Source organism: Uranotaenia lowii, chromosome 3 (assembly GCF_029784155.1).
Source record: "Uranotaenia lowii strain MFRU-FL chromosome 3, ASM2978415v1, whole genome shotgun sequence".
Taxonomy (NCBI): Eukaryota; Metazoa; Arthropoda; class Insecta; order Diptera; family Culicidae; genus Uranotaenia; species Uranotaenia lowii.
This window is the reverse complement of record NC_073693.1, coordinates 202,114,574-202,137,636: the sequence shown is the minus strand read 5'-3', so window position 1 is coordinate 202,137,636 and position 23,063 is coordinate 202,114,574. Positions and strand designations below refer to the sequence as shown.

Here is a 23,063-nt window from a genome sequence, read left to right as displayed (position 1 = left end):
ATGTGTGGAGAGGAACAAAATATCACCCGGGTGATTTGCAGCTACGGCACGGGGGTGTTTTATTCTCCGTTCTCCGTCTTTCTCGGTAGAGAATGGCATCTCTGCTCGGAGGAGACCGAAATTCACGAATTCAGGGATGACCGTGCTGTTTATCGTTAGCACTAAAGTCGGTGTGCCGATTATGCCAGCTGGAGTTTTCTTCGTTATTATTCTGACCTCGGTAATTTTTTGTGACAATAGTTCGGCTAACAAATCCGCCTAGGTCATGTCGATAACTTCGCCGCAACTAACAACGAACTTACGTCGGTTCAAATTGGGATGACTACCGATTTCTATGGGAGTTCCATCGATGAGCTTCTTCATTTCTTCCAGCTTTCTTCCTTGGTCCATATTTCGTAGTTTCAAAACGTACCACTTCCTGATGCGATCGAAAACGCTCCCTCAATCTTGCCTACGGGTTTTTCTATCGACCTTCCGACCAAAAACGGGTTGGGAAGTGTATGTCGATCACTAGCTTTGAGAAACATATAGAAAAGGTGGCCATGCAGGTTTTACGGATCTAGCCATTCTGGTATTGTTCGACCCGGGTGATCTCCGGGAGATGGACTCATTGCTATACTTTGCACCGAACTTTAGCAAACATAGAAAAAATAACTTATGCCTTTCAAACTAGAATCTGGAGCGCAAGAAAAGAACGACCGATCTAGCCAAAGGCTGAGAAAGAACTGACATCTTAAATCTTAGTTAGGCTAATAAATGTCATCAAAACTCCACCATATGCTCGTATACAGTAACGGGTAACACTCAAGGAAATGATTTTTTTTAAATCTCTGTTTGGTTTCACAAACTTTCGAAGTTAATCATCACTGACTTTAAACTTCCGAATCCGATTTCTACGATAAAAGGCTAAGAACGCCGGCAGGGAGACAACTGTATTCTGCTGTATTTTCACACGACGACGACGACGACGACCGTCAACTTTCCGCAGAAGCAAGCAACCTAAGATACCCAACCGATTACGGAGGAAAACTGCGGGGGAATATCATTTCAAGTGCTAAAGTTAGTTCGGATGGTGGCGGAACTGCCGCTCGGTAAGAAAATCCTTCCAGCTTCGTTGTTGTCCCAGTTACGAGAAAGATTCGTCCTAGCCGTTGGGCTTCCTTGGGCTCGGTAAGTTGCTTTGGTTTCTATATGGGTGTGGGTGTGGGTGCCCTCGTTGTTTTTTGCTTAACATTGTTTCTTTATACACTGTGCAGATTTGAAAACGGCTTAACGATTGAAATGTAAGAGCACAAAGAACAGAAAAAAGTTTAATTTATTCCGTCTATTCCATCTCGGTTGAAGGTTTCTGTTGCCGTTGAAGGCAAAAACGTAAAACAACACCGAGAAAACGAAATTGGCTTGGTTTGCTGAATGGAAGTTTTATACTTTTTTTCAAATTATATCCAAATTGTACCGATCATCTTGGCTTATTTCTCATTTAAGGGACAATCGTAATAAAGTTCGCTTTTTTAAAGCTGTGTCACTCAAAACGAATGACTTTTTTCTACTCGAAACCATGCTCCCCTAGATAATTACTCCTTTGTCAACCTGAGTTGAATCACCCGATTGAAATTTCGTTGGAATTGAACCACCTTCCAAAGCCTCAAGCGGGGGGGTCCACGAATTTATTTTTCGCCGACAAACCCCCGATGGCATGAAGATGGCTTCTAATTAATTCAGCTTGGAAAGGTTATCGCAAAAATTTACCCATCAAGATGAGCTGGGTTGCAGCTGACTGTCATGTTTCTGTTTTGCGAGCCCGGGCCAGGGCCAGAGGGAAAAATTGACGCTGGGGACAATGCCTGGGTCAGTCCATGTTTCGAAGCAGTTATGGGAAATGAAATTTAGATGCTATCTGTTTCGATTACCTAATGAACTTGTTTTTTGAATCTCGCGAATTAAAAGTGCTGAATATTTCATAGCGAGGGAAAGATTCCTGGAAATATTGATCAATTTTTTAAATCATTTACAAAATAATTGATATGTGATGTAAGCCATTATCAAAAAGCTATCAGAATTCGATGACATCCTGAATCTAGGTAAAAATCGATTTTATTTAAAGTAACCAAAGATGAATGTTTGAAATTCCTATTTGAAAAGAAAGGAAAATTTAAAAAGTCTGTGAAAATGTGTCGCTTTCAAAACGTTTAAAGAAAAACTTGGAAAGTTGAATTTTGGGATAAATCAAAGACCTCTCGGTGCAAACCTGTACGATGACTGAAAATTTATTTTGAACTCAGAATTTTCAATATCCTTTCAATTTTGAATAAACAGACTCGCCCATGAACCCACAAAATTTCTCAGTCAAAAGGCTTGTATGCTTTGTGTATCATAAATTGTTTATAAACGTACAGATTTCATACTCTGTTGGATTGATTCTAGATCGCAGCAATATCCAATCTCCAAAGTCTGGCAATGAAAACCTGGCTACAATTTGATCGTTAAATACTTTGTTACATAAAATAAATCTCACTCCCCCCACTAATCGGCTACAATTATGCTTAATAGGCCATCAAACGGGGCAGAAATCACAAAAACGCTGGCTGAGGTCAATCAATTCCACCCATCGACCACACCGTTCCGTTTCGGCGTTATTGGCATTTCCATCACAGGTGGAGAACGCGGCCCGAAACTTTATCGTAGGCTTCAACGCCAGAGCTAACCGAGGGCACAAATACTAATTACGACCTGCCGGAATCGGACCTGGGCGCACATTTTATAGCCGCCCAGAGTTTTCCCGAGCCCGATAGTGTGGGTGGGTGGAGGAACAAAAGCCCGAGCAAATTAAATGCACTCATTATCACGGGCAAAGTAACGTTTTGCGCGGAAGGTTCGATCCGAACGTAAATTCCAATCAATTACCCTTCCGATCCAATGAAACCCAACCGAATCTGGACTCGCCCTTCTTTTTGTGCCAACAAGGAAATCCTTTCAAAATCCTCCGCTTTGATTCCGAAACTGCAATGCCAACAGGGATGAAGGGAATCCAGCATATTGTGTTAGTCTTATTTCCGCATCATTGAGAAAACCATTTCGTTCTCCGGATGTGGCACATGTTCCTCCAGTGAGCCAGTGAGTTGGAAGAAGATCGCGAAGAAACCTGCCTGAGTCCAGGGAGGAAGCCCGGATTTTCTTCCGGTAGCAGAGCCCAGCTGTCGCTGCCAAGAACAAGTAAAACAAAGCTCATTGATATTTTATGCACCATTAAACGCATCCATACGAAAATGTTCTGTTTCTCGTTTTTGTCTTACTTTTTAGCTACTGCTAAGTTCTCGAATTTGGAGAGGGAACAAGTGAATATTGTTTGAATTAATTTTCAATCGCATTGGTACGAAGTTATTTCTCAAGTGCCGGTAATGTAATCGCCATCTTGAACAATCATAAAATGGCAAAATAGTAAGAGAGAGAAAAAATCTCAAACTTTCATATAAAAACGATGAAATTGGAAAAACATGTAAGTTGATCTCAGTAATGACTTTTTCTCAACTTTGCTGAAAAATTAAAGCATTTGCTTTATCATTGAATCGTAGAATCGTGTATCGAATGGTGATTCCAATTGGCCCCTTAGTATCATGATTTTTTATTTAAAAAAATCATTTAAACGGTGAAAATAAAAAAAACTAATACGAGTTTTCAATTTAACCATACATTGATTGATACAAATTGGTTACTTTATCAAACTTATGATTATGTAGTATGTATAAGACTCATATTTTTGCTCTTAGTAATAATTTTTAATAATTTAACTTTATTTCAAAAAGCATTAAATTTCGATTTTGAAAAACTGATTGTTTGTTGATTTTTGCCCGAGTAACCAAAAATTCAATAAAGCTGAAGCTCATTCAGCTTCGTTGAACGATTGTACAGCAATCTACTCAGCTTAAAATTTAAGTTCTTATCGGTACGATATCGGCTTTTCACACCTCGAATGAAAATGGTTTGCTATGGATTTCTATACCCATTTTTATAATTAGATGTTACTTCATACTGTGAATGAATTTTACACTTACTTGAAAAATTTGCATGATTGAAGTTTTGAGCATGAGCCAACAAGGTGAGAATTTCCTGAACACGCTACCTCTGTACAATGGTCAATGCTTAGATAACTGTTATTTTAAACCTGTTTAAAAAAAACTTTGAATTACTGCCTTTTCAGAGCAGGCGAAATTAAAGAATGCAAACATTCGTTCCTATTCATCAAATGATACATTAACTTTTTCAAAAAAAAACTCTGAACCCCCGGAATAAGGACAACGAATCTTAAGAATCTCAAGAATCAGAATCTTAAGATTAAGGCAAGGCATAGAGTTTGTTAAAATGAAAATTATTGAAAAGTTGTGAATAAAACATGTTAATACAAATATTAAAGGTTAATTTGAGCTTCTAGTTCGACTAAAACAAACGATTCACCATTTGAAACCACATGAAGCGTAATTTTTTTTGCTCGCAGCTTTAATATTCTCATCTATATATATATAAAAATGAATTTCTGTCTGTCTGTCTGTCTGTCTGTTCCCTATAGACTCGGAAACTACTGAACCGATTTGTGTGAAACTTGGCATGTGGGGGTATTGGAGGCAGGGGAAGGTTCTTATTGTGGTTTGAGTCTCCTCCCTCTCTCATAAAGGGGGGAGGGGACTCCCAAACAAAAGACAATTTTTTGCATAACTCGAGAACCAATCAAGCAAATGGTATTATATTTGGCATGGGGTGGTATTTGAAAACGAAGAATATTTGTATGAATATTAGATACCCCTCCCTCCTCTCTGTGGTGTGATAGGAAGGGGGAGCGGGGCTACCTTACAATTTTTCATATAACTCGAGAACTAATCAAAAATTTGGCATGGGAAGGTATTTGGATACGAAAAATATTTCAATGTTTATTTGAGACCCCTCCCACTTTTCAGGTGAAAGGGGGGGGGGCTCTTTTATATTTTTTTATTTCAAAAACTAATAAAGCAAATGGAACCAAATTCAGCATATGAGGGTATTTGAATACGAAAAATATTCCTATGATCATTTGAGACTCCTCCCTCTTTCAAGTAGGGAGATATAAAGGGGGGAGGGGACCTCTTTTAAAGTTTTTTACATAACTCAAAAACAAATTAAGCGAATGAAACCAAACTTGGCATGGGCGGGTGTTTGGGAAACTTAACATGTACTAATGATTGTTTTAGACCCCTTTCTACTTCTAGCGGGAGAAAGGAAAGAGGGAGGAATTTTCATACAATTTTTACTGTATAACTCAAGAACTACAACAGCAAATGGAACCAAATTTTTCACGAAACAATATTTGGGTACGAGAAATGCTTCTATGAATATTTGGTATCCCTCTCTTCTTTAAAGAGGAGGATGAAAAGAAGGAGGAGAGGTCTCCCTTACAATTTTTAGTATAACTGGACAGCTGATCGAAATTGAACCATATTCGGCATGTGAGGGTATTTGGATACAAGAAATGTTTCTATTATAAATTGAAGCCCCACCTTTTCAGCGGAAAGATACAAAGAAAGAGACGGGGGCTTCCATACATTTTTTTTTGCATAACTCGAGAATTAATCGAATAACTCGAGATCTTCTAACTATCATTCGTTCAGAGATATTTATTCTCACTACACAAATGAAACCAAATTTGGCATCAAAATGTGTTTGAGTACGAAAAATATTTTTATGGATATTAATTAATATCTTCCATTCAATGGGGAGAACAGAAGGGGGGATGGTACTCCCTTTCAAGTTTATGCACAACTCAAGAATTTACTACGCAAATAAAACCAGATTCGGCATGAGATGGTATTTCAACACGAGAAATTTTTCTATGTGAAACAATTCCTTTCTTGCAGTAGGATAATAGAATGGGGAAAATGGGAAGGGAAGAGAAAAGCTTACATTTAACTTTTTTTTACAAAATCCTAGAAATGGACAAAACTTAACATGGAAAATCAATTGGGTATGATTCATTGATTATTTGACACACCATTCTCCTTTCAGTGAGTAGGAACATGGAAGAAAGGGGGTAAGGCCAATACAATTTTGTTAGTATAAGTTCTCAATTTATGCTATCGAAGCCAACAAATGGAAACTAATATTGCATGGAAAGGTACTTGGTTACGAGATATGTTTCTACGATTTGGGACCCTGCTTTTTTTAAGGCGAAGCTTAAGAAAACAGATAAAAAATATCAGATCTTTAACACAAATTTATAGATCAAGATTCAGAATATAAGTTTAAGTTATCTTTGTGTTGCAAATCGAAACTCCAGCTGCAGCTCTCATTTTATAGTGGTTGTTTATGAATTACGTTACGATTTGATTTAGATAAAATAATCCCAACAAAACAATAAAAATTTAAATAATTCCTAACAATATCATTTGATTTTGAAAGGTGTAGCAAAGCACACCGGGTCAGCTAGTTTCATATAATTTGAAAAACCTGTTGAAGATACAGAAACTGAACTTTGAAAAGACAAAAAACTGCTAAATATTCTTGAATGCACATCAATACTCTCATTAAGCCTTTTAATCTTCAAATATTTTGTCCAAATAGCCAGCGCTAGTAATAAAACAAACCTATCCCAAGTAACAATTTTAGCTATATTACGGTCAGCAAAATTTTGTTTGGCCTATAACATTAAACTTCCTAAAAAGCTGAAGCGCATTCTATTACATCACCTGGACTCTTATAAGGCTAAAATCAGGCTATTTGGCCCTACTCTAGAAACGTCTTAATGACATATCATTGTTGGTAATCAATGTTGGTCACCAAAGCTTTTCAAAAGCTATAATTAATCGCTATCGGACGCATTTCAAAGTGCAGCGGAAGCCGCCATCTTGGATTTTAAGATGGCGTCAGATAACGAAATTCGACTTCTACCGGTTGATCTCTTTCAACTTATACCCATATTGTAAGGGTTTTATGCGATTTTCAGTATATACAGTATTTTCAACTTGAGTGGTAGCCGCCAACTTGGAATTTTAGATGGCGACGGACAACGAAATTCGACTTCTACTATTTATCATTTCCACCCAATTACCATATTGTGAAGGTTTAATGATATTTTCAGTAATTTACAGCTTTGAAAATGAAAGCGGAAGCCGCCATCTTGGAATAATGATGGCGTCAAGCAACAAATTTTCTTCCTACTATTTGGGCCCTTTCACTCAATACTCATATTGTAAAAATAGTCATATCACTTCCGGTGATTTCAAGTTTTTAGAGATTTTTATATATTTTTTATTTTAACTCAAAACCAACACATATAACTTATCAAAAATGTGTTTAAATGGGAGTTCCAATTCAAATATGTGCTATCTAACATGAACGTGTTCTTTTTTGACATCTTGATCGAGAACTGTAACTAAGTTTTATGGCGGTTTAATAATCATGCACTGAGTGCTATTATAGAACTTGCAAAAGAAACCTTGGAGCAAACTTCTAAGTTTGTGTTTTTTAATAGTTTAAACAGAGCATTCATAATAATTAAAACAGTATGTTTAAGAAAAGTTTTATTAGAGTTTTAAAAATTATCTGAAAACATATAGTCGAAACAAAAATATAAGCATTTTTCATGACCATAATTAAACCGTCATAAAACGAGCTGCACAAAAAATGCCATAGTTAAACCATAATAAAACTTCCTAATGCTATTTGACTTAATCTGTGTTACTTGGGATGCCTCTTTTTTTTGAAAATACCCTCCGTTGAAAAACTTAGCAAAGAATGTGAGCCAACTATGGATACTTTTTACCCAACCTCACGTAGAAGTTTCATAATAGTTGCTCAAGGAACCACAAAGTTCGAAAAAAGTTTATCAGAAAGCACATCCCCCAAATTGCATGGAAGTTCGAAAATGGTGCTGTATAGTACTTAGAAGCTGCAAAAAGGTTCATTGAATAGCACATGGACCTTCAATTTGCTAAAGACACATAAAACGTACAAATAAATTTTCCACAACCACTTGTTTTGGGTATTTAAAGTTCAGATATAGTTCCAAACGGGAAAATGTTTGAAATTCTCTCGAGTATTTTCTACTCAGGCAAATGTGAACTTGGGATTCTACTTTTTGAGTCACTTTTGCCAAAGATACCGTCACTTCAAGATAAAGAAGTGGGCTTAGCCGCGAACATTAATTCTTCTATACGGACTTTCGATGTTCGCAACGCCACCTTAAGAGTTCGGGCAACAAGATTCATGCATCTAGCCATGGTAACCAATGTGTGTCTTGGAAAAACAAATCTACTTTAAAAGTATATCTGTTGGAAGTGAGTACTTAAGAGCCATCTACAATACTTCAAATGGTAAAAATATATTTTGGTTGACCTTTTGGACGAATTATTGCCATTCGGAAAAAAATTGATTTGAATTTGAATTAAACCGAAACTCTGCTTTTCTAATTTTACTCTGTTCAAGAAGAAAATCATCTATTGAATGCTCAATTGGGAATCTTTTTGTTCATAAAAACAAGTATGTTGAAATTGATACCAACAGTGCGAATACGAACAACGGTTGCTTTGAGAATTTTATATGTTATTTGACGTTGAAGTTGTTGAATACTAAAACCATTGACCCCCATGGAGGGTATACATTTATACAAGCTATTTTAGTCGCCTGTTATGATACCCCTTCTCAGAAGGGAGCAGCACTGAGCGTATAGAAAGAATTTTCGATAAGTTGCATGGGTCTGCTTTTGCCTTCTGATTTCTTGAGTTGATGCCTTTCTTTTTATGCTTATTTGATAAATTAAATGTTAGTCATGGTGACATTTTCTTCATATTTCAAAAATATAATTTTTCTATCATCTAAACTTTAAATTGAAGTTTTGAGCTTAATAAAATTGTTGAAAAATTATTGTGTGTATTGAGAGTCGGGTAACTTGTATTGGCTAAAGAATGTCAAAACAACCTTGTGGCACTTGAACTGCATTGGCTTTGAGGGACTTTCTTTATCAGATTTATTTTTAAGTCCTTTACCCAGAGAGATATCTTAGTAATCTGTGACTGGAAACTGACGTGTTTTTTTCAAGCTCTCAATTTCAAGCTTGTGAAAAAGTTTCAAAGTTTATTAAAAATCAAGTGTATTTCGGTACGAAAGAACCCAGTTGTGGAGCGATAATGGAGCGACCGATAAGGGAGCCAAAAGGACCCTCTGAATTTAAGGAAATCGATGCTTAAGCTGGTTTCTTGGCTGATTCCGGTGGTTGTTGGAGAAACTTTGATTCAGCAGTGAAAATACCGGAGCTAAGTACATATTTATTTTTATTACTTTTCTGTGGCATATTTTTGCTTGTTGAAGTGCAACTGTTTGTATCTTTTTATGTAGCCTTCCAACAGCAGATGTGGTCTGTAGTTTTTCAGTTTCTTTTTTGAAAATCGCTTTCTCAATAACCCCTTTTTTATAATAACGGCGTAAGATCGCCGGAAAACAGGAAACTATTAGGAAACTAAATAAATAGTTCGAGAGAGAGATAGTTACTACAGATAGTTCATTTACATCATTCGGTCCTGATTTTAAATTTGCCTTCAAAGTGATATAACAAAATTAAATAGAGAAAAAGCATATTCGAGCAGGATTCGACCAGACCGAACTGAACGCAAAGTTGAAAAAAATTGAGTTATCTATTGTAACGGATGCAAAACATGTTAAACTACCTACCCTATGAAAATCAGGGCATTTTTCCAATTTTTAAAGATTTTATTGACATTATCAATGTTGCAGGCAATAGAAATAGCCAAAATGCCTTGCATCAAAATGAACTGAGAGCCAACTCGAAGGGAAAGATAAATAGAACTTTTTGGTTTGGTCACATTAGAATGGGAAGATTGGATTTGGAAATTGTTTTTTATTCCAAACTATCTTCAGTCCGGCTTTTCATGTGTTATAATTGCAATTCGTTGATAGAAGTTCTAGTTTCGCGATTTATTTAAATAACGATTATATTCGGGAAAACAGTGAAATTGAGAGATTTCAAATAAGCAACCAGCGAGCAGTGAACAATGCCATATATTATTTCGATTAATATTTTCATTTGCAGTTTTCAAGCTAACTTAATTGAATACGAAAATACCAGCGTGCGGTTCAAAAGAAAAGATAACAATAAGAAAATAGATTTTAATATATCAGGCAGGAAACATTAAAAATTGATAATTTATTGAAATCTTCATTTTAAAACTTTACTACAGTAAAATTTTCCTAATTCTTATTTGGGTTAGAAATATTTAAAGAAAATTATAAATTGAAAATTTGAAAATTGAAATTTGATCATTTAAGGTTGGGGAAAGCATGAAAATTTGGAAGTGTTAGATACTTGAATATATTTAGAAAATTGAATTATAAAGATGTTGATAGTAAAGCATTTAAAAGATGAAACATTTAATTTTTGTAACTATGGAATTATTTGGAATTTTGAAAACTTGAATAGATAACCTGAAAATTCCAAAACTAAAACATTATTAACATATGTACGTTCAACATAAATTCAGAAATTTGAAGTATTAGAAACTTCAGAAATTAAAAATGTGTCAATTAGTGTACTGAAAATTTCGAATTTAATTTGGTTTTTTTTTTCTGAAGATTTTTCTAAAAATACAGATTTGAAAAATTATGGTAGCTTATATATTTTTTTTATTCAAAAAGCAATTGAAAATTTTTACTTTTCATATTTGTGAATAGAATAAATGAAACTTTAAAAGTTTGAAATTTGGATTTGGAAAATTTTGAAAGTTTTCAACTCAAACCATGAAAATTTATGTCAATTTCAGTGTGCACTAAAACATTTTTTAAATGGTTTATAGCTTGTTGTAGATTATAGGAAAGTTATTATGAAATCAGTCATTCTTTTTTTAAATTTTTCTTTTTCTTGAAAAATGAGTTCAAAAGGGTTAGTTTAACATTTCAAAAAAATATATAATTCTTAAATATAATAGACTCATCTTGTCATTGTTTCCTACTTCTTAATTAATGTAGAAATTGACTAGGAAACCGTGAGAGTGCAAAAAAAAAGAAAATAGAAGTTTTCATTAATTTCTGGTGAGATACAACTAGAAATGTTTTCAAAAATTTCCATTGCAGAAATAGTGCTAAATGAAATACATATCAATTGATAAGATAACCTTTCGAAAATAAATTAATTATGAAAGAATCCATTCAAAAACACTTTCGTTTAAAGTTTTAAAATCAAATAGTGCATGTTTATAAACAGCAGATCTAGGGATACACTGAAGTTTTCTTTATCATGTTTTTATTATTTCTGATAGAATTTGTTACAAATAAACTTAACTTATTTGAAACATTTGTATGACGGATAAAAATTCAATGGAAAATCTTTAACATTTTGGAATTTTATTCCAAACACTTTTGATAATTTAAAATGTGAGGCAACAGAGAGTAAAGAATCAAAGAGTTTTCAAAAAGGCAATTTTCATAGAAAAACAATTTGGAAAAATTTGTGTCATTTTAAGTTGCTTTCTGTCTTCAACCATTAAAGCCCTTTCGCAAACTCTTTGCTTCAACAGGAATCACGTTTAGGAAAAAGAGCTAGTTTATCAAGGAAGAAATTTGGATCTTATCTTCAATATTTTACTCGATCATTTATTGGACGTTTATGAAATGCCTCATATTATTTCCGGTAGGAAAAAACTTGTGATGAAAACTTGCCTACAGAAATGATCCTGTGAAGCACAGTCTTGAAATGCCTCATAGAAATAGGAGTTTCCTTAGGAAATGTCTAGGAGCATAGGAGGTGTAGGAAACTCATGATCGCACCATTCACCAAAATGGATCCTGTCCTCTACCTTTCACCAACTAACACAACCCCTTCCTTGGATACTTGAATATGGATTCGCAGACGTATAGACGGTTTCCATAGTCTGTGATACTAGCTTATGTCTGGCTCTGACAATTTCAATTTTTTTTTGAAGTGCAAGAGCGAGAGGTTGCAAGTTAAACTTAAATAGTATCTTACTAACAACCCTTCCTTTTTCCCCATTGACTACTAGGACGTGGCCGGCGCCGTTATTAATCATATAAATCATATAAAAAAGGGAGAGCATCAGTTTTGTGCAATGAGAATGGCTACTAATCCCAAGCACCATTCTTTTGGACTTTGTGCAAAATTGATGGCCTCGATTAATCACGGAGTAGCAACCATTGGCGACGTGGAATTTAATCTGCTTAGCCACGCCAGCGATCATGGAATTCGAAACGTATAGTTTGAAAATAATGTAAAAAATACGAAGTTCCGCTAGAATCGATTTAAAAAAAACCTGTAATTGAAGCATTTCAAGTTCAATGATTTAAGGTGGATATGAGTAGTCAATCAAGCTAGGCTAAGCTATTTTTAAGTCCTTTACCCAGACCATTTACACAAAATTTTATGCAAAAATCTTTAAAAAAAAATCTTTTCAAATTTCGAGATGATCTGTTGAATCTACACGACATAAAATAATCAAAACCGGACCCTTTGAGTTTGATGAATATATGTATTGTCAAAAAATGGCACAAAATTTAGACCTAAGTCCCAAAAAAAATCGAAGACGAGGGTTTTTTCGAAGGCAGCCCAGATATACCTTATAAATTTTCTCCGAAATTCTAATCCTCTGTCGAGTTCAATCGGAAACATCTCAATGATATTTTATTTGGCCATCATTACCTAGAAAAAAAACAGTCATAAAATACAGTCGAGAATCTAAATTTGATCAAAAAAGTTTTTAAGCTGAAACGTTGTTGATATTTTTTTTAATGAGATGTGAAGATTACAGGAGTTACAGTTTTACAGGAAATTCCACATCATGAAATCAATTAACTTTTTGAAAAGATAAATTCTCATCCAAAACTGCATATCCTTAGCATAAATCAGTCCAACGTTCTGAAACTTTGGGCACTGTTGAATGCATTTTTTAGCTTTCAATTGATATTCAAAGAAAATCGATTTACTCTCATGTAAAGAAATATTTTTATAGAATTAAATTTTCTTCATACGGGTACAGGGAGGGCCAAACATATCGCGTCCAACTATCGAACCAACAAACCAACCAACAGATGAAAAGTTGATTGCCCCTTTTAAAATAAGTTTAGAGGATACTTTAAGTTCGTTTAATATAATTTCAATGACTTAAAATTTCAGGTTCCTATAAAAAAATTCATGACTGAGTAAATACAATCAAATAACACTCCACTCAGATAAATTCGGTCAAATCCTATGACAGATTTGAATTTTTGTGAAAAAATTCACGTAAGAAAAGTAACTTTATCAGGCTCTCAAACCAGTGGTTTCGATCGTTTGCGAATTTTGGGTTGAAATTTCCATTGTGAATTGGATTGATTATATGGATGACCTCTTTAAAAGGGACTTTCATCTCATCTGCTAGAATGTTCGATTTCGGTAGCAAACTTTTCAGTCAAATTGAACGTAAAATTTCGAGAAGAAGCTGAAGCTGCCATTCGTTTGACAAACGTAAAACAGATCAATAGTTCAACAAGTCCCGAAAACATACATAGGTACGTAGATAGCTATTTTTTTTATTGACACCATTGTAAAAGATTAATTGATATTTAAAACCGTTTTAAATATTTATCACCAGCAACATGTCCGAAGTTTGCAATCAGTTAGGACTAGGATTTAGCGCAGCCAAAATGACTAACATGAAATCGTTTTTTTAAAGGATAACACGTTGAAGTTGAGGAGTTCGACTTAGATCAAGTACTTCATTTTTTTTTATTTTTTTTTAAATAGGAGCTCTCTTAAAGAGCATTTCTTTGCGGAGAAATTATCTATTTTATCCGACCAGATTCTATGTGAAATAGACTTTATTCGTTTGGCCGAATAGTTGAAAAGGTAAATATTCGGTACATCTCTAGAAAAAAGTTAACAAAAAAAACTTCTATATTTTTTTTGGCATTGGTCAATACTATTTGCAACCTTCGGGGAAGTTGATCATTTAATTCAAACCTGTAATTTTAAATGTTTGTGATGTTCAACAGTTTTCCCAAAAAAGAGACAAATTTCTCAAATGATTTTTACCTTTTTCCATTAGTTGTCTTGAAAACAAGAGCAGATAGAAAAAAAACTGATTGCATATTTAAAACCATCCAGCCCAAATGAATCAGAATTAACTTTTAAATTGTAGGTTTCTCGGAAAAATGTGATTATATTTTGCCTTGTATCATCCAACAAAAAAAACCATACACCAAAAGGCCGAATGGTTTCAATTTGTTTGTAGGTGATTATAGTAAAGATTTCTTTTGGCTGGGTAAATTTAACATTAATATTTTGCCACAACAGAGGGTGCGTGGAAAACAGTTTTGGCTAAGTTCACCAACTTTTTCGAGTTTCGATTATTTAAAATTAACAGTCCCACGCACCAGTTCTGACTTCACCAAACTTACGCAACATTTAGTACTTCAGGCAAGTTTGAAGCAATAAATAAACAAAGTTAAGGCAAAAAATGTGTTTTGAGAAAAGAAAACGAATTGGTTTTTAAACTTCCACATAATTTTCTCGTAATTCATCTGGTAGTCATGCGACCCTTTAAAAACTTACCAAATATTATTTGTTGGAACTGCTCTTTCTTTTTGAAAGATTTTTTTTTATGTTTATGGAGACATTTGTTGGCTCAACCAAAAAAAAAGGTTCATATTGATTGTTGGTATTTGTACACATGAAGGGTTAGCTTATTCGGTTAATCCGGGTTCAAATTCTTCTTTAAAAAAAATACTGCAAAAAGTAAGTCGAAAATTCTTATTGTTTTTAAAAAGCTTTCGTTTCACTTAGATGTTTGCTTAAAATAAATTTGTTTGATTAATTCAATAAAACCTTCTTAAAAAATATTTTGACAACAATTCGAAAGTTCCTTTGCCCCTCTTGATATTTTTTCAGCAGAAAAGTCGAGTTCTTGTTGTTTCGAATTCATGTTTTCCTATGTTTAAAGACTGTATGACTAACAAAATTTCCCTTTCAGCTGTCTGGGTGCTACTTGCAGTTTATTTTTTATCGTACTGGGTGCTTTATAAATCCTTTCAACAGCTACTGACATGATGTTCAATAATTTTCGCTAAACAAGATTTATACCATCAATTAATATAGTGGTAGGTATATTTTAAGTTAAAGTTTGCCTTCAACTCAAAGAGTTCACAACACAAAGCCAAGCGAAAGTGTACGGAAAGGAGTTTTTATTGCTCGAAATCCGATATTTCTTCACTTATGGGTAACAAAGTGGGGGATTTATGTTTCATAACAAATACACCTTTGGCCCCAGCCACTCGAGAAATCTGTTAATTAATATACCGACTTTCACCGGGGCACCAGTCGACTTTCATGATCCCACACCCTACAGTTGGTGTAAAATAGGGTAGAATAATAAACCGAGGCATATGGAATGAACACATTTCCATCAAAAACCTGGCGAAGGTACCTTCACCTGCCTAATGGAAGCCCTTGCACATATTACAGTGCCATAAAGGAACACATTTGAAGCCAACCAGCTAGTCAGTGTGCCAAGTTTGCCAATCAAAACTCTCTTGCTTTTTATGGTTTCTTTCTCGTTGGCAAGTTACTTCCCCACACCCTCTTTCGGGAAAAGTACAGTTCAACCTCTTCTGCTTTGGGGTGAAGATTGGGTGTCCTGGCCTGGCCAAAGGAATAACGCCCAGGTGACTCACACCCCTCAAAGTCTCCATTCCGGTTGTAGGTCGTGGAACGAACTGAACATGTGTTATGTATTTATCAAATAATCGTTATGGGTTTCACATTCTACGGGTTTGATGGCTTCTGGGGAAGTTTGCTTACCATTTATTATTCCTTATGGATGTGACGTAGGTTTTGCAAAGGAAAAGTCAAGTGACGATTTTTTTTAAATCTATTCACATGTAAATATATGTCTTTCTTATAAAATATACAAATGTTTTACATCAAAACGAATGCTCAGTATCAAAATATAGCTTCTAGATTTTACAATTCCGTAAAAATTGTGCATCAAGTTCATAATTCTAAATAGTTTAACGCTTGGAAATCAAATTTGAAACGCAAAACTAGTCTAAAGCTATTATCATTTAGTAACTGGACACTTTATTTCGTTGATAGCTATGTTATATACTAGGGCTCGAATATGCAAAATTTTATTAGAGTTGTGTTGATTATGAAAAGGACTATCTTGCCTGTTCTTTTCAGATTTTTAAGATAACGTGTGTTTGAGATATTTACGATGCAAAAATACTTGGTAAAAATAAGTTCCTAAAAATATGTCCATAGCAAACTATTTCCTAAGAATAGTAGAAGTAAAGAAATTTTAAAAATGTATCCACATATTTCAGGAACTTTGATAAATTTTAAATGCCCAAAACGATCCAGAAACAGTCGCGAATGAGTGAATTCACGTCACAAAAAATAGGATTTTTTTTAAACTTTACGAGACAACTTTGACATTTCATAAAAATAACAAAATTAAATCTTCTTTGAAAATAGTGAAACGATTTTGAAAAACTATTTTTTATAGGAATGAGAAGAAATCCTAGCTGAGTTACAACACCGCAAATGAGTGAATTCACGTCACCAAATTTGATTTTTTTTGTAAAATTTTATGAGGGAAATATATTCTGGAAGCTGTTTTGACTTTCCAGTTGATTTTTCAATTAGTGCATGTATTATTTTTTTCAAATATAAAAAAACATATCGAAATGAAAATAAAAAAAATTGAGTTTTAATTTTCAAATAAAGACTGTGAGAAATAATAGTAATTTTAACGTATGATTCCTGAATATTTTGCTATTCAAAATAAGAAAAAAGTTAGGAAAATATATTGAAAATTAATGATTGTACAAGTCGGAATAGCAAAATATCACTTTTAAAAACTACATAAAATTGAAGTCTCTGAAGAATGGTTCAGAATAACTCAAAACTTTGTGACTTGCATTACGTTCACTACCCTGTTCTTTTCGAACTGAGTGAATGTAGCTCACAACTTTGAAGGAGCGTTACTTTGTTCGTTTTGTTCAATCGAGAAGTTACGCACATCAATTTGTGGGTAATCGTTTTATCCACAACTTATTTTAAGACACTGATATCCTTTACCCACAGAGAGCCTTACATCTTACACTGAATAAATACTTTTTCAGTAAGAGTATTCTTGTTAAAAAGTTGGGAAACCACTGTCTATTTATTCCCCAAACCCGTTGTTTAATTCGACCGTTAACCCATAAATTTTTTACAAAAATATTGAGAAAACTGTTGCTGGTTCATGAGAATATGTAAGTCTTTTTCGTTGCATGATTATCCGAAATTGGAAACCAAAAATTCCCAATAAATAACACAAATTTTTCTCATCGATCCAATGTTTATTCTTTCAACTCATAATTCCACAATACGGATCGATTCGTCTGACCCCAAAAAACCCCGTTTGTCAAATGGATTGATTGTTTTTCAATGCAGAAAGACATATCCCTGTTTACCAGCTAATATTTTTTTGCCTAATAAGATACGAAGTTAGTCGACAAAGTTGTTCAGCGGAAAATTTTCTTTAAAGAATTCATAAAGTTGCACAAAAACCATTAGAAGGCTCGCTTCCAAAGAAGAAACAAAAATGATGATTCTCAGTACAAAATGTTCAATTATCCTATACAAACCTAAAAGTTCAAAATTACTAATGTAAATGTTACTTAAAAATTTTTCGAAAAATTATGGGTGAGTTTTGAACTAAAACGGAGTATTTTAGACCCCAGTGTTAAAGAAATTCTAAAATTATCCCCAAATCGACTCAGCCTATTGGGCATAGACAAACTCAGACGTTTTTTCCAAATAATTCTGAATTTTTATCGCTAACACCTGACATCCCTTTTTTTGTTGTTTTTGATAGGAGTTTAACCCATTTAGGTAATTCTTCCTCTCCTGGCATCCCTGGACCCCCTCTTTAGTAAACACTTCAGCCAGCTGTCAATTTTTTTTTTCAATATGGCTGAACGTGCGATTTTACATTTGAGATCACCATACTAGAGTTATCATGGTGTTGATTAGCCTGTTTGCGTTTAAGTAAGCTCTCGCCGGTCAAGTAGAATTAATGAGTGGATCCAAAAGTATGTTGGGCCTAGAATTTGTTTTCTTTTAATCTGAGGATCCGTATTTGAAGTGATTATTGCTTCATTATTGCCCAGTACTGATCCACCGGGCGCAGCTCTGAACAGTTTGGCGGGTTCATGTCCTTTGGTAAAAAATGGACAGAATTGACCTCATACCACTCCAGGACACTTTTAGAATTGTGGCATGATGCCAAATCTGGCCAAAAAAGTGGAGCTTTGTCGTGCTGCTGCAAGAACGGAAAAAGGCGCATCTTGAGGCACTCAGATTTGTAGATTTCGCCATTTACTGTGCCTTTTGTCACGAAAAGCTCACTCCTCAGTCCGCAATAGCAAGATGGCCTGCCAAACGAGATATTTGGAGGCGAACTTTGACATTTTCGACTTCTTAAGTTTGTCGTCCACATCGAACTTGCTCTTGCCGGTGAAAAATTCCAACCTCGGAATTTGCTTAAAATTGGCGTACCTATATACGTTTCGTCGTCCATCACACAGCAGCCATATTCTGTCAGCATCTTCTCGTAGAGCATCCGTGCCCGAGTTTTAGCCATCGATTGTTGCCGCTCATCGCAATTTGGTAAGTTCTCTACCTTGTATGTATGTAGTCCAGCTCTCTTCTTTGGATTCTGGACGTAGCTCTGCGACATGCTGATCTTTTTTGGCAAATCACGGCTTGGGACGTTGCGATTTGCTTTAATCATCCGCTTCACCTTTCCCGCCGTCTTTTTGTTCTCGTCCCGGTTTTTTTAGTTCCTTTGCCGTGGTTCAACGTTAACTGCTCCTGGAATCGCTTGAACACTCTGGAGACGGTTGAATGGTGAATGTTCAATATTTTTCCCAACTGCCGGGGCGACAGGTTAGAAAATTCCAGGTCTTTGGAAAGAATTTGTTTTCTCGACTTGCGTTAGTTTACCTCCGTTTTCGTTGAACCGAAAAACACGACTTCAAGTTTGACAGCATGTAAACAATACACATCAATGAGAAAGTGTGCGAAAATTGGTTGATTTTTTCCTTATAAAAAAATTATGCCTATTGAATGTGTCGCAATAATTTCGTGTTCGCCCTTTAAGCAAAGAAAGATAGTCGTAATAATTTGGCTGAAAAGTTTGGGGGAATGGTTTATAACTGGAATCGTTGAAAAGGCCTAAAGCCTTCTAATGGACTAATGATAAGTATCGTTACATAATAGTTTTACAGTAAGGTTGCAAGATTGCCCGTTTTTTGTCAGGGTTTGCCCGGATATTTGATCAAAATTTCGCGAATGACATAAAGATGTTAAAACGACTATAATCGAAACAAAGAGTTATTTCTGAGTTTAGAGAAAATTTGCCCGGATATTGCCCGGATTTTTGATTGTCAATTTAGAAATGAAATGCCCGGATATTGCCAGGTTTTTGTAAAAAAATTGCTCGATTTGACCGGCCCGGATGCGTGTTGGAAAAAATCTAACAACCATATTTTACAACTAATGATTTCAATATTTATATAATTTTTATGGGCTCTAGGAAGAATGACAGCTTGCTGTTATATTCCTTTAAAAATTGCTGTATATTTAATGATTTATAATTTATCAATAAGAACTTCAAAGATTCATTAAAGTTTGATTTCCTATTTGGAATGCTGTATATAAATTGAAAGTTTTCAACATGGAACTGATTAAAGATACAGATCTGATGAGTGAAGGAAATTAAATGGAAAGTTATCATTTGGATCATTAATAAGTGACCATCTATTATTTCTCTTTTCTTTTGAAGAGCGCGTAAAAGCGCTATATTAAGGTTGCCAGATTTTTATCTTTTATCTTAAAACCTGGCAAAATCCGAGCATTTGATTTCAAAATGACCGACCGAAATCCTCGCAATATCCTGGCAAAATCAAGAAAAAAAAGTTGAAACTAAATTTTTCATCAAAGTTGAACAACAGATTTTAAATAGTATTTTAGGGTTTCAAAAAATCTTTCATGATTATTTTTATGAAACTTGCTCAGAAAATTTCGTTTTGGACGAATAAATAAAAAAATATAGCACAATTTGTTTTTTAAAGTGTGATTTGAGATTGAAAATGAGAAAAAAAACTCGGGCAAAATCCGGGCTTTCCGATGAAATTCGGACAACCGTTCAAATATTATATCAAATGTCCGGGCAAACCGGCCAATCTGGCAACCTTACGCTATATCCTTGGTCGATGACCAGAAATGATTGTATACAAGAATACAAAAGAATGAAAAACGATTAATGCTAAAATTTTCAAGTTTTAAAGCTTATAAAAACAATCAACACATTTTTTACATTGATTTTTGTGATTTCTGTATGAAAAATAACTCATTTCCATCCGCTGATGAATGTAAAGGTTGATACGGTCAAAATTTGGTCAAGGGAAAACGTAAATCGGTGAAATCGTTTATTTAAAAAATCAAATTAAATTTCTTTTTCAAGTTTAATTAGTATAAAATTCAGGAAAAATATTCAGTTAGGCTTCCGCTTTTCCAAATCCGAATTGCCGGGCTTTACGTTTAATCCCTGCCATCAGGTTTTGTACAGCCACCTTGTCCACCTTCTTCACCTGACTCAGATGAAAGGCTTAGCCTAGGATCATTATTAAATAAATAAACATTCACCGCAGAAAGCCAGTTTGCCTTGAACTGCTGCTCGTCCTAAGAAGTTTTTTCGGTCTTCTTTAGGTTCCGCTTGACAATAGCCCAGTATTTCTCAATTGGGTGGAGCTTTGGTGTGTTGGGAGGGTTCTTGTCCTTGGAAACCACCTGCACGTTGTTGACGGCGTACCACTCCATGGCCTTTTTACCGTAATGCCAAGACGCCAAATCAGGCCAAAACAGTACGGAACAACTGTGTTTCTTCAGGAAAGGCAGCAGACGTTTATTCAAACACTCTTTCACGTAAATTTCTTGGTTGACAGTCCCGGAAGCTATGAAAATGCTGCTATTCAAGCCACAGGTAGGGGAGAGGCGGGTAATATGCGCATATTAAGGAAAACACTCATTTTCTCCCATATTCCGATAGATAGGAGCCTGAAAACTATATGCACATGAGCGGACATCTGTTTTCTATACGTAAGAGCAATTTTTCTGTTAAAATCTCTTACAGTTTTTGTGAAAATAATTTTATAATAAAAGAAGTCAAAATAGCCGATTTCCGAAACCGGCGGGCTAAATGCGCATATTTATGTTTTAAGCTATATTTCATTTACACTCGCAATATTTTGAAATTATTTAATTGAAAATGGTAGAAACGGATGTTAGGCATACGTCAAGGCTGAAATTTTGGTGAAATTTTTTACATCACTAGTTCTTTTGCATGAAACATAGTTAAGTATGCCATATGGCCATATTTCATGGTAATATTTTGTTCATATTGTATTTTTATCGGATCAGTATGAAGTTCTTCTTTTTTCGCTGTATGATCGTGATTTGAGCGTTGATTTAATGTTTAAATGATAGGAAGTAAAAAATTCATAAGAATAATCTATTTTTCTTGATATAGGCATTTAACCTGCCTTGATATGGGCATTCAGAACCTGTCTCGTATTCCAATATCTTATCATCTACAACTTTGCCAAAAGCTTCAATTTGTTGAATTTCCGATTTCCAGATGAATAAGAAAGAAAAACCATTAAAATTTTTGTTCACAGAATCTGTACGCACGATAATTAAAATTCAATATATTATATCAAAACTGACAAAAATCTTGTTTGAATTTTTAAATTTTTTCGTCTTTATATAACAATTTAATTTTTTCATGCCATGTGTTAAAAGCGTACTACCCTCAAACTGCACTGATTAGATATGATGAATCTCTAGCCATATCTTCAATCGGCTGTATGCGCATATTACCTAACATGCGCATTTAGGAACACTTCCCCCTACAGATGGCTTGCCAAACCAGATATTTCTTCGCGAACTTTGACAGTTTCATGTGCTTAAAAATATCTGCTACCTTCCTTTTGCCGTATAAAACTCCTTTCCTGAGAGGTTAGGGTTTCGCTTGAAACTACCGGCAACTCTCTTTGTCGTCTCAGCGGCTTTCGGTTTTCGATTTCCCCCCAATCCAGATTTCCTGGCTGTCGACAAACGTTCTCCAAACACTTTAATTACATTTGTAACGGTTGATTTGGCAACTTTTAGCGATTTTGCCAGCTTTGCGTGCGAGTAGCTCGGATTTTCGCGATGCGCAAGCAATATTTTGATACGCTGCTCTTCTTCCTTGAAAGGCATTCTGCCAACTGAAGAGTGAATTCCAAAATCAAAATAGGAGCAACATTTTATACGCACACACCTTCAAAATGAGGGGTGTTCAGGTTTTTTAAATGCAAAATTGAAAGAAATACGTCAAGTTGATATTGACCAAATTTTGACTGTATCACCCTTTATCACACTTCTTTTATCAACAAGAAGCACTTCATTTAGCTTATGTGCATCGAACGCTCCTTCGCAGTACTGGCTCTGCGTTTTCTACTCCACAGTGGGCCCAGCCGATTTATGTTTTCTATTATTTTATGTTTCTTTGTTAACATTATGGGTTTACCATTGAGGAAAGACAAGCAGAATAATTATTATCTTTTATTATTCTCGGGTATCAGAAATAAGTTCTGGCTGTAGAAGTATTATTAGTGATTGGTAAGGTTTCCAAAACTTTAAATTTTGTAAAAATCGATTGAAAAACAAGAGAGATTTTCAAAGGTGTCAAATTAACCCTCAAGATCTGACTAGGGAATTACTTTCCTGGGCTTTCAGGGTGCGTCCATAAAAAAGTAATGATGCGTAATTAGGAAGGAAAAGGAAGTTTTTTTTTTATTTGGATGTACCCGAATAAAGTTACAAGATACCAAACTTCCAATAGTGTCATATCGACACTGCAGAGCGGTTTTGCGTTGAACCTTTTTTCAAAGGGATACTAGATATTCAAAGCAAACGATAATCTCATCACCAAGTTTCGTATTTTTTTGAG

General features: G+C 34.7%; 1 protein-coding gene and 1 non-coding gene across 4 annotated transcripts in view; both read right to left on the bottom strand.

The window, feature by feature from the left end:
• Nucleotides 1-23,063, bottom strand: part of LOC129755331 (amyloid-beta-like protein) — a 427,746-nt gene that overhangs the window by 380,416 nt on the left and 24,267 nt on the right. The window lies entirely within an intron of this gene.
• Nucleotides 11,648-11,722, bottom strand: LOC129758865 (small nucleolar RNA U3). The gene has a single exon (XR_008740101.1). It is a non-coding gene; the product is annotated as a small nucleolar RNA U3 (small nucleolar RNA).